This window comes from Oncorhynchus nerka, linkage group LG9a (assembly GCF_034236695.1).
Source record: "Oncorhynchus nerka isolate Pitt River linkage group LG9a, Oner_Uvic_2.0, whole genome shotgun sequence".
Classification (NCBI taxonomy): Eukaryota; Metazoa; Chordata; class Actinopteri; order Salmoniformes; family Salmonidae; genus Oncorhynchus; species Oncorhynchus nerka.
The window spans coordinates 43,969,553-43,986,148 of record NC_088404.1 but is presented as its reverse complement, the minus strand read 5'-3'; the positions used below and the strand labels follow the sequence as shown (position 1 = coordinate 43,986,148).

Genomic DNA, 16,596 nt, shown 5'->3' with positions numbered 1-16,596 from the left:
CAAAGGGGGTCCATGGAAATAGTCCGGGTGCCCATTTGAGTAGTTGTTCAGCACTCTTATAGCTGGAAAGTAGACTGCAGTAAATTAAGACGATGTACATGGCGGTGTGATTTTCACATCTGGTTTGAGACACATTGCCTATTTGCATCAAACAACAATCTCACATTGCCCCTATTTGTAAACCACATGCACATGCATGCATGTGGTTTACAAATAGGAGATGATGATGGCACAACAATATGCCTATTAACACAGTCAGTGGATTTGGGAGAAACTTTCCATTACTCTAATGGTTGTAGGCTACATGCAAGTCAGTCGCAGTCGGTGCTGTTTAAGTTGAAGGCAGGCAATTTTCTTTTTTCCTGAGCATGGCCTTTTCTATTACAGCATATTGGATGACTGTCATTCATATTACATTCATCCAGTTCATTGTAACATTGATAGGTTTAGGCTACTACATGATACTCTAATTTTCCCTATACCCATCATGAGGTTGCTACAACCTAGCTTATGAATTAAAGTTTACAACGTAGGTGTACACAGGTCAAGATAAAGATTTGAGGTGACAGACAGTGACACATTCAATACCACCTTGCATACTTGATTATAGTTCAACAGTTGCAAACAAGAGTTTCTATTGGACAAAATCAGATATGTTTATTCCCATTTCATTCCGTTTGCTTCTGTTTAAGAAACGTTTTTCAACAGAATCGGCTAAATGAATACACCCCTGATCGGACATAAACCCAGTTCACTTTTATAGCAGCCACGTTGTATTCCTTCTCGCATCTACCCACTCTCCTCCTCAAACCTTTTCCCTTCGCTTGTGGACTTCAATGCACAACACATCAGCTGTATGCAACCAGGCTAAAAAACCTTTCCAAGCCAAACCATGTCATAACCGCTACACAGCCTACCTCATTGTCCCCATATTAGCTAAAGTAACGTCATAGTCAACATAGCTAATAGAACTAGAGTTAATAAACCCGCTACAATTATGCAGTAATGTTAGTGTACAGTGCAGTAAGCAGTTTAGCACTTACACCGGTGGGCCCGATGGCAATAAATTAGTAAAACCAAAAGCTTACCTTGACTTGGAAGAGTTTCAGTGTTGTGTTGGATAGTCATAGCCAGCTAGCTAATATAGCATCCCTTTGATTGAGCTGGGTGTTTGAGTAGGTTAAACTAGCTAGCTAGCTGCATTTACTGGCAAAGAAAGTGAAAGTGAAAAACAAGACAAAATATAGTTCTCTCCCTCTCTTGCTTCTCTATCGTTTTTGAATAAATTAATTTGTTAAAAACTGTAAAGCAATTTTCTTTCTCTGAGTCATCTATCACCACATTTTATGCACTGCAGGGCTAGCTAGCTGTAGCTTATGATTTCAGTACTAGATTCATTCTCTGATCCTTTGATGGGATGGACATGTCAGTTCATGCTGCAAGATCTCTGATAGGTTGGAGTATATCCTCTGGATGTTGTCATAATTACTGTGTAAGTGAATGGAAGGGGATGAGAACCACGAGCCCCCTAGGTGTTGTATTGAAATCAAATAACATTTTATTGGTCACATACACATGGTTAGCAGATGTTATTGCGAGTGTAGCGAAATGCTTGTACTTCTAGTTCCGACAGTGCAGCAGTATCTAACAAGTAATATCTAACAATTACACAACAGATACCTAATACACACAAATCTAAAGGAATGGAATCTAAAGGAATGGAATAAGAATATATAAGTATGTGGATGATTAGTGACGGAGCTGCATAGGCTAACATGCAATAGATAGAATAGATATAGAATAGAGTATATACATATGAGGTGAGTAATGCAAGATATGTAAACATTATTAAAGTGACTAGTGGTCCATTTATTAAAGTGGCCAATGATTTCAAGTCTGTGTGTAGGCAGCAGCCTCTCTGTGATAGTGATGGCTGTTTAACAGTTTGATGGCCTTGAGATAGAAGCTGTTTTTCAGTCTCTCGGTCCTAGCTTTGATGCACCTGTACTGACCTTGCTTTCTGGATGGTAGCGGGGTGAACAGGCAGTCGCTCGGGTGGTTGTTGTCCTTGATGATCACCCTCTGGAGATCCCTGCGGTTGTAGGCGTTGCAGTTGCCGTACCAGGTGGTGATACAGCCCGACAGGATCCTCTCAATTGTGCATCTGTAAAAGTTTGAGGGTTTTAGGTGATAAGCCAAATTTCTTCAGCCTCTTGAGGTTGAAGATGCACTGTTGCGCCTTCTTCACCACGCTGTCTGTGTGGGTAGACCATTTCAGTTTGTCTGTGATGTGTACGAAGGGGAACTTAAAACTGTCCACCTTCTCCAATGCTGTCCCATAGATTTGGATGGGGGGTGCTCTCTCTACTGTTTCCTGAAGTCCACGATCATCTCCTTTGTTTTGTTGACATTGAGTGAGAGGTTATTTTCCTGACACCACACTCAGATCCCTCACCTCCTCCCTGTAGGCTTTCTCGTCGTTGTTGGTAATCAAGCCTACTACTGTTGTGTCGTCTGCAAACTTGATGATTGAGTTGGAGGCGTGCATGGCCACGCAGTCATTGGTGAACAGGAAGTACAAGAGGGGGCTGAGCACGCACCCTTGTGGGGCCCCAGTGTTGAGGATCAACTAAGTGGAGATGTTGTTTCCTACCTTCACCACTTGGGGATGCCCCATCAGGATGTCCAGGACCCAATTGCACAGGGCGGGGTTGAGACCCAGGGCATCAAGCTTAATAATGAGCTTGGAGGGTACCATGTTGTTGAATTCTGAGCTGTAGTCAATGAACAGCATTCTTACATAGATATTCCTCTTATCCAGATGGGATAGGGCAGTGGGATGGCGAATGCATCGTCTGTGAACCTATTAGGGCGGTAAGCAAATTGAAGTGGATTTAGGGTGACAGGTAAGGTGGAGGTGATATGATCCTTGATATGATCCTAGTCTCTCAAAGCACTTCATAATGACAGAATTCAGTGCTACAGGGCAATAGTCATTTAGTTCAGTTACCTTTGTTCCTGTACCCAAGAATGTAATGGTGGCCATCTTGAAGCATGTGGGGACAACAGACTAGGATATAGAGAGATTGAATATGTCCGTAAACACACCAGCCAACTGGTCTGCACATGCTCTGAGGATGCTGCTAGGGATGCCGGCTGGGCCGGCAGCCTTGCAAGGTTTAACACGTTTAAATGTCTTACTCACGTAGGCCACAAAGAAGGAGAGCCCACAGACCTTGGTATTGGGCTGTGCAGGTGGCACTGTATTCTCCTCAAAGCGGGAAAATAAGTTGTTTAGTTTGCCCGGGAGCAAGACGTGGCTGTTTTTTTTGTAGTGCGTGATTGCCTGTAGACCCTGCCACATGCGTCTCATGCCTGAGCCGTTGAATTGCAGGTCAAGTGCGCAGATGTTGCCCTACCGGAGTTACACAGTAATAGTGTTACTGCTATTGGCTTCACGACTGACAATTGGACCAGCGATATCAGCCCCATGAGCATGCTGAGTCTGACAGCACAGTGGGTCGTCGAGGATTTCGTACTGAGGAAAGTCGTATTTCATGCTCATGAATGTGCTGGTTGTCATACCGCTGGTGCCATTTCAATGGCATTTGAGAACATGTTTGAAACTTGAAACATTAACACACTAGCTAGCTCTATTCGAACAACTGACTCGAGAAATAAGCTCACCAACTGCGCCTGCAGCAGACGTGATACCCTCTGTCATGGCATTGAAACGCCTGCTCAACAAAACTGCAGACAGTCTGTGAACAAGTGATTCGGTGGCATTCTCTCATTACTGTCCACTACTTTGATGCAGACAAAAAACAGGTTTCACGTGAAATGTTACAGACACAGCTGGACAAGATGGAAACGGACACAGTGACAGTGCGCACCGAGGAAGAGAGGCCACGGACAAACAGACAGCTGAAACTTCACTGTATGATGAAATCCTGGTTGAGAATGAAACGACTGAACAAATGAACAATGAAACAGCACAGCAAGTAAGTGAAAGAAATAGGTTTTGATGATGTTTTACTGGTAATGGAAATGCAAACAAAATAACTTTTTGGTCAGTGTGGTGTGTGTGTAAACTTTATTTAACTAGGCAAGTAAGTTAAGAACAAATTCTTATTTTCAATGACGGCCTACACCGGCCAAACTCGGACGATGCTGGGCCAATTGTGCGCCGCCCGATAGGACTCCCAATCACAGCCGGATGTAATACAGCCTGGATTCAAAGCAGGGACTGTAGTGACGCATCTTGCACTGAGATGCAGTGCCTTAGACCTCTGTGTCCGTGTGTGTGTTAACTATTTAACTGTACTAGAATGCTTAAAAGGCCGCTAAAATTTTAAATATCGGTTATCGGTATCGTGTTTTGGCAAGGAAAATATTGGATACCGGTATCGGCCAAAAATGTCATATCGGTGCATCACTACTTATAACACTAAGTTTCATTGGTCGACTCTGACTTTTGGAAACTGTTGCTACCTCTACAACCGCATCATAAAGTGTGAGTGTTGCAGAGAGGAGGCAAGGGATGCATGTGGTTGTCACTGCCTTGATCCTGTTTACTACAGTTAAACACGGTCACTGTGTTGATCCTGTTAACCACAGTTAAACACTTTACTGCTCCCTCATGCAAGTCTTTATGCCTAAGTATGGCATTCTCCTCTCTGTCAAAGTCTTATTTTATCACATGTCAATTCAAACATTGGGTTCAGTTTCAATTGACAGGCTTGTGTTTACAGTGCTGTCAGGGTTTTGCATTGATTATAGTGCTGGTATTATAAACAAGAGTTTTGGTGATGCGCCTCTTGCTTATTCAGTGGTCCCTTTATGTAAACATTAGGGGCCAACCCAGAGGACAATTCTCTTTACATCCGCCCATTAGCCCATCTTCTGTCTCTCTTCGAGGTAGCAGAGGATGGAAGTACTGGTAGAGTAACGTAATGCTGCCGTGTCATAGGAGAGACGTTAATGGATGATTGGGTGATCCATGTCAATTCTTAATTGGATGGCATAAATGGGGGATATTTGGAATAGAATTTGTTTTACTCTCTGACTTGACTGGAATTTAGATGGAATTGACCCCAACCCTGTTTTGTTGCTCTGGATTTGGCTACTCAGAGTAGCATTGTGCTGTCCAGTATTTTGTAGCCTATCTTGTGTGTATGAGAAAAGACGCTAATCTGGCTTCTAGCTGGCTTCCGTGCATTGGCAGGGCAGAGCAGCTTCGTCTAGTAAGATGAGGGGCGGGAGTGTGTGTCTATTTGTCAATAACTGCTGGTGCGCAATGTCTAATATTAAAGAAGCCTCAAGGTATTTCTCGCCTGAGGCAGAATACCTCATAATAAGCTGTAGAGCACAAAAGAGAGTTGTCATCTATATTATTCGTAGCCGTCTATTAACCACCACAAACCAATGCTGGCATTAAGGCTGCACTCTACGAGCTGTATAAGGACATAAGCAAACAAGAAAATGCTCATCCAGAGGTGGCGCTCCTAGTGACGAGGACTTCAATGCAGACAAACTTAAATCCATTTGACCTAATTTCTACCAGCATGTCACATGTGCAACCAGAGCCAAAAAAACTACCTTTACTCCACACACAGAGACACATACAAAGCTCTCCCTCACCCCCCATTTGGCAAATCTGACCATAATTCCATCCTACTGATTCCTGCTTACAAGCAAAATCTATAGCAGGAAGTACCAGTGACTCACTCAATACGGAAGTGTGTCAGATGACGCGGCTACTACGCTACAGGACTATTTTGCTAGCACAGGCTGGAAAATGTTCTGGGATTCCTCCAATGACATTGAGGAGTATACCACCTCAGTCACCTGCTTCATCAATAAGTGCATCTAGAGATGTCGTCCCCACAGTGATCGTATGTACATACCGCAACCAGAAGCAATGGATTACAGGCAACATCTGCACCGAGATAAAGGCTAGAGCTGCCGCTTTCAAGGAGTGGGACACTAATCCGGATGCTTAAAGAAATCCTGCTATTCCCTCAGACGAACCATCAAACAGGCAAAGACTCCTACTACACTGGCTCTGACACTTGTGGCAGGGCTTGAAAACTATTACGCACTACAAAGGGAAACCCAGCAATGAGCTGCCCAGTGACGCGAGCCTACCATACGAGCTAAATGCCTTTTATGCTCACTTCGAGGCAAGCAACACTGAAGCATGCATGAGAGCACCAGCTGTTCCAGACAACTGTGTGATCACGCTCACCGTAGCTGATGTGAGCAGGACCTTTAAACAGGTCAACATTCACAAAGCCGCAGGGCCAGACAGATAACCAGGATGTGTACTCAAAGCATGCGCAAAGCAACTGGTAAGTGTCATCACTGACATTTTCAACCTCTCCCTGACCGAGTCTAATACCTACATGTTTCAAACTGACCACCATAGTCCCTGTGCCCAAGAAATCGAAGGTAACCTGCCTGAATGATTACCGCCCATAGCACTCACGTCTGTAGCCATAATGTGCTTTGAAAAGCTGGTCATGGCTCACATCAACACCATCATGCCGGAAATCCTAGACCCGCTCCAATTTGCATACCGCCTCAACAGATCCACAGATGACGCAATCTCAATCGCATTTGACACTTCCCTTTCCTTTCCCACATGGACAAAAGGAACACCTATGTGAGAATGCTGTTCATTGACTGCAGCTCAGCGTAGTCAACACCTTAGTTCCCACAAAGCTCATCACTAAGCTAAGTACCCTTGGACTAAACACCTCCCACTGCAACTGGATCCTGGACTTCCTGATGGGCCGCCCCCAGGTGATAAGGGTAGGCAACAACACATCTGCCACACTGATCCTCAACACTGGGGCCCCTCAGGGGTGCGTGTTTAGTCCCCTCCTGTACAACCTGTTCACCAACGATTGCATGACCAAGCATGACTTTAACACCATCCTTAAATTTGCTGACAACACAAAAATGGTAGGCCTGATCACCGACAACGATGAGACAGTGTATAGGGAGGAGGTCAGAGACCTGGCAGTGTGGTACCAGGACAACAACCTCTCCCTCAATGTGAGCAAGACAAAAGAGTTGATTGTGGACTCTAGGAAAAAGATGGGCCACCCAGAATATTTACATTGATCCCCCCTTTCATTTTACACTTGCTTCTACTCACTGTTTATTATCTGTGCATAGTCACTTTACCAATTACCTCGACTAACCTGTACCCCACGCACATTGACTCTGTACCAGTACCCCCTGTATATAGCCTTTTATTTTTTACTTTAGTTTATTTAGTAAATATTTTCTTAACTCTATTTCTTGAACTAAATGCTGAAATCAGTTTCAGTTTTCAAATCTGTTTAGGACTACTGACTGTCCAAACAGCAAGCTACAAGTGACCAAATTTAATTTGTGTGTATTCAGGCTAGGGTTGCACATTTTTGGGGAATATTCAGCGGTGGAAACTTTCCGTGGGAATTATCGGAAATATATGCAAATTAATATTAATACCATTTAAGGAAGGACCAGTTGCGCTCTGAGGAGGCTGATGTTGGTGGGATTTGGAGGATGATGGAGGCAACAGGGGAAAGAGCCTCAGATCCACAAAGTCCCTTCTACCAGGTGGCTGATGAGATATGTTGGCACGACTGCCATATTGCATCACCATCCCAAAGCCCTCGCTTGGAAGTGTAATTCGCCAGACTGCGAAGAACCTTTCCCCCATCCAGGCCAAGGTGGCGAGACACGGTAGTGAAGACGCCATAGGCCTTGTTGATCTCTGCACCAGACAGGATGCGCTTGCCAGCATACTTGGGGTCCAACATGTACGCTGCGGCGTGTATTGGGCTTCAGGCAAAAGTCTTCATGCTTTTTGATGTATTTCAGAACTGCAGTTTCCTCTGCTTGTATAACCGATGTGAAATGGCTAGCTAGTTAGCGGTGGTGCGCGCTAATAGCGTTTCAATCGGTGACATCACTCGCTCTGAGACCTTGAATTAGTTGTTCCCCTTGCTCTGCAAGGGCCGCGGCTTTGTGGAGCGATGGGTAACGAGGCTTCGTGGGTGTCAATTGTTGATGTGTGCAGAGGGTCCCTGGTTCGAGCCTGGTTATGGGCGAGGGGACGGACTAAAGTTATACTGTTACATTGATGCTGTTGACCCGGATCACTGGTTGCTGCGGAAAAGGAGGAGGTCAAAAGGGGGGTGAGTGTAACTGATGTGAAATGGCTAGCTAGTTAGCGGTGGTGCGCGCTAATAGCGTTTCAATCGGTGACATCACTCGCTCCGAGACCTTGAAGTAGTTGTTCCCCTTGGCTTTTGTGGAGCGATGGGTATCGATGCTTCGTGGGTGACTGTTGTCTGTGTGCAGAGGGTCCCTGGTTTGAGCCCGGTATGGGCGAGGGGACGGACAAAAGTGGAGCAACAGTGAAGTGGGCAGGGCAGTACGGATTTCTTCTCTTACATCTGCAAGAGTCTGAACATCAGACAGGATGGCATTGTCTCCCTCAATCCGTGCAATGGCTACTGCTATAGGTTTCAGGAGTTTCAGGCTGCTTACCACTCTCTCCCAAATGCATCATCCAGGAGGATCCTCTTGACGGGGCTGTCCATATCTGCAGACTGTGATATGGTCATTTCTTGGAAAGACTCCTTCCCCTACAGGAGACTGTCAAACATGATGACAACACCACCCCAATGGGTGTTGCTGGGCAACTTCAATGTGGTGCTCTTATTCTTCTCACTTTGAGTGTATCCATTGTTTTCAGTGCCATGATGTCCTTGAGGAGCAGATTCAATGCATGAGCAGCATAGCCAATGGATGTGATATGAGGGTAGACCAAGTAGCCTTCATGTTCGCAGTATTGTCTGTCAACCTTCTTTGGTCCAAGGTCATTGATGACTGCCTTCAGCTCATCTGCAATGTAGAGACCGGTGTGTCTGTTGTCCCTTGTGTCTGTGCTCTTGTAGAATACTGGTTGAGGGGTAGAGATGATGTAGTTAATTATTCCTTCCCCATGAACATTTTGACCACCTACCAGAGATGATTGCAATACATTCTGCTTTCTCTATGATTTGCTTGACCTTCACTTGAACTTGATTGAACTCTGTATCTAGCAAATGAGTAGATAAAGCAGGTGTTGGTTGGAGGGGTGTATGCTGGGCAAAGAACACTCAGAAATCACATTGCCTGTGAGCATCAGAGATGAACCAGTTGCATACACAGCTCGAGCAAGACATTCATCAGAATTTATCCAGGAAGACCATAAGGTGTTGCTATCGATAAGGTGTCTGATTTTTTCATTTTCACCTCGAATAGAAGTAGAGGGACTTTTGTCAGAGGTTGCTTGTTGTGAGCGCTGAGGGAACTTTATGGACTTGGCCAGATAGTTCTGCATCTTTGTTGCATTCTTCACAAATGTTTTGGCACAGTATTTGCAAATGCACACAGCTTTTCTTCTACATTAGCTGCAGTGAAATGTCTTCATACATCAGATAGTGCCCATGGCATTTTCCTGTAAAGATGAAGGAAAAAATAAATTTAAAAACCCCCAAATACAATTCCATGTTGTAACGCCTGCTTCAAACTCACACTCTCAAACACATAGATCCCCTGAACACAATCACCTGAATTCTGATCACCTGTTCACACACCTGTATGTCATTATCACACAGTATTTAGTTCAGTTCTTTGCACCTCATCATTGTGAGGTATTGTTTGTTTTGTGACACACTTCTATTCAGAGCTCTGTTTTTCCCTGTAATTTAATCCGCCCATGTATGATAGTTTTTAAAACTTTTTGGACCCCCGGTGTATGACCTTCTGCCTGCCCCTGGACCCAGCTACCTGCTTCCTCCGGTGGTCCTTTATAAATCAACACCTGCTGCGCCCTGCGCTTGAAACCATCTCTCTGTCTCCCATAGTGTTCATTACACATGTACAGATAAATAGTTAAGCAGTTAGATTAAACAACTCCTTTGTAGGATAATTTTTTAAAATGAAACGTGTGGAAACAGGTGAATTAACACTCCTCAGTTAGCAGGCTCAAGCAAGCTAAAACCCACATGGTAGCAAAAACTAACTAGCAGAAATTGTTAACAAGTTAGAAATTATTTAAACACTAGTTACTAGTTAACAAAACATAATGTATGTCATATAAAATATATTCACCCCACCCAGTATTGTAATTAAAACTTACCAGAAAGCTTGTAGTCCTTGGTCCAGACAGTGTAGTAATGTGGGCTCAATAGCATCTCATTAGTGTGCAAGATCTTGAGAATCAGCTGTACATGTGATGGAAGAGTGCACTGTGCATGTAGAGGGTTAAAAGTCCATTGAATTGGGGATAGTTTAACCAAAATATGCCACTAAAATTGCCTTCTGTGTATCCCACAAAAAAAATTCACTGTTATAAGCTAACTTTTTTGATGAATTTAAGAAAAATTACCCAAACTCCCAGGCTTAACTTCCCATGGAAAATGTCCAGAAAAATGCTGGAAATTTACCGGAAAGTTTCCGACCCTTTGCAACCCTAGTTCAGACAGCAGTTATTTTATGACAAGGCTACACTAGTTGTCATAGTAATGATGGGTTTGTGTTCAGTGGTGTAGGCTGATTGGTGGTGGTGCTAGTGTTTGCTATCACTCAGAAGTTAAGGTAACAACAATGCCTGCCATGGACGTTTCCCAGTTGCTTTGCATTTTCAAAATCATTAGGGTAAGAACATTTTTAAAGCCTCAAAGGATAAGATGATCCAACTTTCAAAACAAGTCCTTTTTTGGCTAGCCACAGCAGTCAACTAGCTAGCTACGTAGCTGTTTAGCTTTCTAGCATAATCACTAATTTGTTTGTAAACAATTAACAAGCTAGTTAGCTACCACATGTTCTTGTCAAACTGTCAACAGAGCAGCTAGCAAGCAACAAGATATTCCAAATAGCAGTCTAAAAAACACTTGAGGGCAAAATAAATCAGATTTGACCATTCAGACATGTCACATGGCCAGCTATCAGATTTATATCGGATTCAAGCCATCTATAAAGATGGTTTGAAATGTGGCTTGAAATATCTGATTCTATGTGCTTTTTGGCTGTTCAGACTGCAGGAAAAAGAACAGATTCGAATCGGATATGCAAATAAACAGTCACTTTTTGAGTCACTTCAAACTGCCAATGTGAACACTGCTTCAGAGACTTACCCAAAAACATGTAATGTAATGTAACATGTAATGACTTGGGGTTGAATACTTATCTAATCAAGATATATTAGTGTTTTATTTTTTTTTGTATCATTATAGAGCAGGGCTGCCCAACCCTCTTCCTGGAGATCTACTGTCCTGTATGTTTTCAGTCCAACCCTCTTCCTGGAGATCTACTGTCCTGTTTGTTTTCAGTCCAACCCTCTTCCTGGAGATCTACTGTCCTGTTTGTTTTCAGTCCAACCCTCTTCCTGGAGATCTACTGTCCTGTATGTTTTCAGTCCAACCCTAATTTAGCATATCTGATTCAGCTAGTTAAGGTCTTGTTGAGCAGCTAATTAATATAATCAGTTGTGTTAAACCCACAGGATGGTAGATATCCTAGAAGAGGGTTGGGCAGCCCTGTTATAGACTATTGTGTGTGGATTGTTGACCAACAAACATCAGTTAAATCAATTTTAATCCCACTTTGTAACATAACAAAATGTGTAAAAAGTCAAGTAGTGTGAATACTTTCTGAAGGCATTGTATTTTTATGTGTGTGTGTATGCATAGGCTTTTGTGAATGGTGAATGTTGGCCATCTGGCCTGATGTTGCCCTCCAAAACTCTTTAGGACAGAGTACCCTCAGAGAAAAAAGCCCTATCAGTGGACTGATGATAACATTTTGGGAGGAATTTGTGAGGGCAGTCGGTGGTGCCTCAGCCTCGAAGGAATGTTTCCTCTTTATGGATCGGAATCACATTTTTTCTCTCAAAGGCCTTATTGTATTTCATCACTCATCCCCAGGGACATGACCAAGCATTATGCAGCAGGCTACTGAGGGGGTGGAAACTAGAGCGCCTCAAACGTTCCGTTTGTAGCCGCCATCTCATCTCCTTTTGTAATTTGACGGCAGAATGAATTCATAAAGTATATTTTATCTGCTGCAGTTGGCCTAAGTGAATGCTAGTGTTGTTTAGCTTCTGCCTCCATGGAGACAGTTGTCATAAGCCTTCAATTGGCACACATCTTCATATGTAGGTCCCTCATGTAATGCTCTACAACTGCTGGTTCGAGCCAAAGGGTGGTGAGGGAATAGGGGGATGTAAGCGGGGAGGAAAGGGCCGGAGAGAGAACAGGTTGTGAGGTCCGATTGATTAAGACACAGCACAAACACAGCCGGCATGTTTCACCTGTCCTGTCTGAGGATGGCTGGCCTGCTCTGCCACAGTAATTGCAATAAGATGTGGCGTGGGACCCTGGGAGAGGCAGCAGGGGCAGAGTTGAAGAGGTGAGACTGTCGTCACCAGGATATAGAGAGATCCAGCGGGATCTCATTGGCTAGTGTGGCAGGGTAGTCCCTGGCATGAGGAGCCCTGAAGGCTGGCAGTGCTGAGGGGTGAGGGATGCCATGCTTTATTTGTCTCTGCAGCCTCCTGATTCTCCTTACCCCTCCCCGTCAGGAGAGCCAAGGATAGTCAGTTTCTCGCTCACAGACATCATTTTGTATGATTGCAGACCAACTCATTAGTGATGGGGGAAAACATCAATCCAGTTATATTATTTTTGACAATATATTGCAATATTATTTTTGACAATATGGTTATATAATTTTTGCACTGGTCGGCTGTATCTGTGCCACTTTTTAAATAGTGAGCCAACATGTTTTTAGCACGTGTTTTCATGACTGATCAAAACTCACTTTTTCACGGCTCTCTCCCGTCCCTCTGCAGCAGACATGAGAAGCAATATGTTTGGAACATCGAATCACAATAAAATCGCACTATCAAATCTCAATACATATAGAATTGTGAGAATCACAATACGTATCATATCGGCACCTAAGTATCATGATAATATCGTATCGCGTGGACCCTGTCAATTCCCAGCCCTACAAATGATACTATAGCTGTTTAGCTAATAGTTTTTTTGCTAACATGCTTAGTTAATAGGACACTGCACAGGTCAGATTGTATAGCAAGGAGGACAAAAGGAGCTCTCATGATCATTTCTCCCATAGCTCTGTTTATTTCTAACACAGGCCTCTCTCAGCCTCCAGGGCCTTGAGGACCACTATACTAGAGCCTGTCTGTTGGTATTTATATAGGAAGGACCTAACTCTCAACGCCAAGTCAATTTCATTTTTCAAGCACCACCCAATACCAATTCTCTGTCATGTGTATTTATAAACTGCCTATGGCTAAATGGTAGTAGCTCTATAACAAAAATGTGTTTTTATAAAACAAACCGTTAAAGGGTCGGTGAGCAAGTTTGGAGTGAATGACTGAAGGCACACCCTGGCCCAGCATTTGGCTCATGTTAGGCGTATCTTGACAAGCTATGGTGATCAGTAGTTTAGCAATTGCTGAGTAGCTGTAATCTTGGGTGGGAGGTTATTACCTCTCCCTTTAACAAAGTAGAACATCCATCTGGGTCAGCATGAACAGGAGCCTATCATTCCATGACTTACTTACTTCTTCTCCCAAACACATCCACACACCCTTTAAACCAATAATATCAGTGATTAAGTGGAAGATAAATCTCTCTCATGCTGAGCTAAGAGCACGTAGAACATATAAAATGATCTTTCTATTCCTATGCTAATATCAGCGTTGTTCTGGTAATTTATGATATGCATGTTAGCACACATGAACATGTGGATAGACCTTTGCACCTGGCTTTCCCAATCTGTGAGCTATGAACTTCTACCTGCCACTTGTTATGAATCTGTGTATTGAAGAATCTCCCCCATTTCCATGTCAAGAGATTTTTTGTGGTTGTCTGCTGCTCAGACTGAATCTAGGTCAAAACTCACTGGTCATCATGCCCATATCGTGTTTGAAGTCTATCATGGTTCTCCTGGTTTATTGTGGTAATATAATGGCAGTCTCTTGTCATACTTTGTGTATGTAGTAACAGGACACTCGGGCCAAAACGTCTCCAGCTACAGTTTGTCTCTGATTTTAGTACCATCCTCATCCACGATTGCGTGTGTGTGAATGAGAGTAATCTTCATTTCTTGCCAGTCAGGTTTGACTGGCTTTGTTTACTAAGAGAAGCTGAGTGATCCTGTGTGTGTGTGTGTGTGTGTGTGTGTGTGTGTGTGTGTGTGTGTGTTTGTGTGTGTGAAGAGAGGAAGAGGAGAGGGAGTCACCCACCTCCGCACCCTGTCACTGTTTCTCTCCACAATGTCTTCCACAATGAAAAGTCAAATGTTTTGTGAAAACATGTTACTCCCCTGTAAGAGAGAGACTGCTCTTACATATTCTAACAGAGCCATTTCAACTGATTTGTGCTTGAGACTGATCTGACAATGACACTCGGTAAATGGTTCTTATGTACATGTGTGTGGCAAAGGGGAAGTACACTTATCTCTCTAAACTCTGTAGCCCGTCCGACTGTGTACCCCGGCACAGATATGATAGTGATGGTTAACCATTAACCAGGATGAGTCACAAGACCTCTTCACTGTGACCAGGGATGGAACTATTGATGACATCTGGGATACACCTTTTTTAACTGACGTTCACAAAATCCACCACCCTCCTGCTGTGACATATTGACCGGTGATACTGTTACTTGAATAATACTGATTGTGTATCTGTCGTGTCTCCTCTTGTTACCCATCTACTCTGGCTACACCATTTCGGCCTCCAGTGTGGGCTCAAGGACTCCAAGAGTGTGACTGTGAACTTTGAACCTGTATCCACATTGGAAATGACCATACAGCCCAACCCAGCAACTGTTGGCAAACACTTGAATAATCTGCTTCATACTGTTAAAAAGAAACTCCCTGCTTTCTCTTACTACTCCTTTATACAACAAGCTATCCATCCATAATCTCTAACAAAAGCCTTGACGTAACATGTATTGAGATTGTGTTCTGTTCCCTCTTCTCAGCCATTGACTCACCCCACTCATTATCAGAGCTGCTCTCTGGATAGGAGCAACACTAGCCTGTTCTGTGTAGGCCTACTTCCAGTCCAGTAATGTGAGCGCCAGTGGTTGCCGGTTTTGTCTTGACAAAGAATAAAATAACAAGGCAGGATTGTGCTGTGGCTCTGGCCAGCTGGGCGGGCAGTTATTCATATTGCCGGTCTGTGACCTCACAATTCCCCATCCTAAACCAAGCATTCCCCTCCCAAACCACGAGCCTGCGCCTTCCTCTGCCACACCCATCCGCCCAGTGCCCCACCAACACACTATGGCCCCTGTTCTGATGGTACCAGCCTGGACTAGGGTCTCCTCTGTCCATCCCCTTTGTTTTTTTGTCACTCATTCTTTCCTTAATTCTCCTTCCCAGCCTATTAGATGGAGGACACACAGAGTGCCTTATTAACGTTCGCTCCCCCACCTCTCCTCTCAGTGTAGGGCCGAGAGGACCGGGAATGAAGAAGCTCTATTGTTTGACTAAATGACTAAAATGTAACTGCTCAGTTCTCCCAGCCTGCATGCCTCCACACCAGCTGCAACCAGAGACAATTACCCCCATTCCCTTGAAACACTCAGACCCGTACTGTAGAAGTAGCAATAGGGGTAGTACTGTAGTAGTATAGAAACATGCAGTACAGGATATCTCTTATAATTAATCTTCTAGGTTTAGTCACCAGAAAAGGTCCACATCTTATTTTTGAATGAGAATATAGTTTGATGTCTGGCAATGCGAAACTAGGCCTAATTTTTCCATTACTGTCAATGCCCACACTTGGTTCCCTACTATGAATACAGGAAGGTGTGGTATATTAAAGCTATAAGGCACGAGGGGGTGTGGTATATGGCAAATATACCACAGCTATTGGCCATATACCACAAACCCCTGAGGTGCCTGATTTGCTATTATAAACTGGTTACAAATGTAATTAGAACAGTAAAAATAAATGTTTTGCCACACACATGGTATACGGTCTCATATACGGCTTTCAGCCAATCAGCATTCTGGGCTCGAACCACCCAGTTTATAAAAGGAATTATAAATCAGGTGGTTCCAGCCCTGAATGCTGATTAGCTGAAAGCCGTGGAATATCCGACCCTATACCATGGGTATGACAAAACATTTATTTTTACTGTTATAACTATGTTTGTAACCAGTTTATTTAAGTGATAATGCCCGAGAAGCCAGTGTTTGGAGGATATATTGACGCGGGTGTTGTTAGGCCAGAGATGAAGTTGAGGGCCAGCAAACCGTGCTAATACATCCTCCAAACACCAGCTTCGAGGGCATTATCACTTTTAAACAACGTTTTAACAACATATTCAAATAATGATTGACATATTTTTTTAAACGTTATTTTTCTGAATTTATTCATACTATTTCATCCTTCCACAAGAAGGTTTCTACCCAAGCCGGCTGGCCATTCATTCTATCGGTTCAGTTGCTAGAGACGCGACCCGGTCGTTCAGTCTTTTTGTTCTGTATCTATGGACGTGACCC

General features: G+C 43.6%; 1 protein-coding gene across 1 annotated transcript in view; it reads left to right on the top strand.

Moving 5' to 3' along the window:
• Positions 1–16,596, top strand: part of LOC115134378 (fatty acid 2-hydroxylase-like) — a 30,999-nt gene that overhangs the window by 742 nt on the left and 13,661 nt on the right. The window lies entirely within an intron of this gene.